We start from the raw sequence: 1,798 nt of genomic DNA, 5'->3' as shown, positions 1-1,798 counted from the left end.
AATAGGTTGTTACACAGATGGTGCACTTGTAAGATTCTATCAAACAACATTACTGGAATTTCGCACCCCTTAATTACTCCAACTAAAATTTGGATGTTTTTTCCATCCTATATTGTATGTATAGGAATATGGGCTGTTGTTTCGATTGAAATTTCCCATGTAACATACTAAAGCTGGGTTCGATGGGCTTTCATCAAAAACATGATCTTCCCCCCAATAAAGACATGTTAATTCTGCTACTTTCATTTCGTGCACTACAATTGGTATCTTTAATATTTTAACCATATTAGTTAGAGATGATACATGAGCAGTTAATGAAGTGATCGCATCAAGCTCCATAGCTCCAGCAACCTCTTGTAGTCCAATATTGATAATCATTGTTAGCTATCCTTTCCAGAATCTCATATGCCTCATTATATGATTTATCTAGCAAAGTCCCATTGGAAGATGCATCAACTACCATTCATGTATGTGCACTCAATCCATTATAAAACATTTCCATCTGTGTCCAATGTTGGAAACCATGCAGCGGGCATTTTCTTATAAATTCCCTGAATCATTCCCAAACATCATACAATGTCTCATCTTCAAATGCCGAAAATATGTAATATCGTTCCTCAATTTGGCATTCATATTTGGGGGGGTTGTATCACACAAAAACATTTGAAAAAGTTCATTCCAAGATGCCACCGCTCCTAATGGCAAAGCATTCCAACCTGCTCTGGTACGATCTCGCAATGAGTAAGGAAATAGCTTGAGTCTCAGGGCATCTTCAGGAACACTATTGCGTGTAAAATAACTAATTCAATTTTGCAAGTGTACAAGTCATTCAAGTAATAAAGTGATAAGTATTGTCTCCACATGAATCAAAAATTGTTAAGAATTTGAGTATGTTATTATAATACTGTTAATTATCCTAAATATCGGGAAATAATCTCAGAGTGAATAAGAAACTAGAATAATGAATCACTAAAATTAAATGATAAAGAATAAAGAATTGATATGGCAGGTAAAATGATGTGGCAATTCACAGTGAATATCCAGAGCATTTCTATTGTTGAATGAATAGGGTTGGAATTATTCAAGAGAAATGTTCATATCAAGATAATGCCATGGCAACATATTGTCTAATCTGCTACCCAGAGAATCGCTACTGTCACCTACCTCTTTCGATAGTTAGATCTTAAGTTAAAAATCTAAGTTCATATAGGTCTACAGAACTTGGGATTAATAATTGCAATGAATGTTCTCTCTATACAACTTGCAACATCTATGTCTAGAGTTCTACGAATATTGTGTCGAGTATTCGCTTACATCAAATGATTCAAGATACAGTATTCTTAACCTTTTCAAAATTAAAAACACCTAAGAACATAACATATACATTCAACTATGTCTAGAGCTTGCATGCATGTATTTAAATAAGTATGAATCGAATGTGTTAGTGATATAAACAATCTCAAATCCAAGGCACTAAAGATGATAAACACATTCACCCAAACAAATCTAACCTAGAGAAGATTTAGCTCATGGGTGGAAAAGTAAACATCAAACTAGAAATCATCCATTAAAATTTCTCAATTAATCTTGAATCGTAGAAAATTCAATCTAGAAAAGTAAAGGCAGAATTGTAGGAGGTTAATTATACATTCCGACTTCTATTTTATCTTCCAATTGAACGTAAATCCAAGATAGATTTCTCTCCCCCTTCCTCATGTCTGTATTCTGCTCTCTTCTAAGCTGCTACCCTTCTTTCTCCAGAATTCTCCAATGGAGTTCTTCTTTGCACAGAGAGATA

General features: G+C 34.1%; 1 non-coding gene across 1 annotated transcript; it reads left to right on the top strand.

Annotated features, from left to right (window-relative positions):
* Positions 1-518: 518 nt before the first annotated feature.
* On the top strand, positions 519-624 carry LOC121209250 (small nucleolar RNA R71). The gene has a single exon (XR_005904367.1). It is a non-coding gene; the product is annotated as a small nucleolar RNA R71 (small nucleolar RNA).
* Positions 625-1,798: the final 1,174 nt, after the last annotated feature.

This window comes from Gossypium hirsutum, chromosome A10 (assembly GCF_007990345.1).
Source record: "Gossypium hirsutum isolate 1008001.06 chromosome A10, Gossypium_hirsutum_v2.1, whole genome shotgun sequence".
In the NCBI taxonomy this organism is placed as follows: domain Eukaryota; kingdom Viridiplantae; phylum Streptophyta; class Magnoliopsida; order Malvales; family Malvaceae; genus Gossypium; species Gossypium hirsutum.
This window is presented reverse-complemented; position numbering and strand designations above follow the sequence as displayed.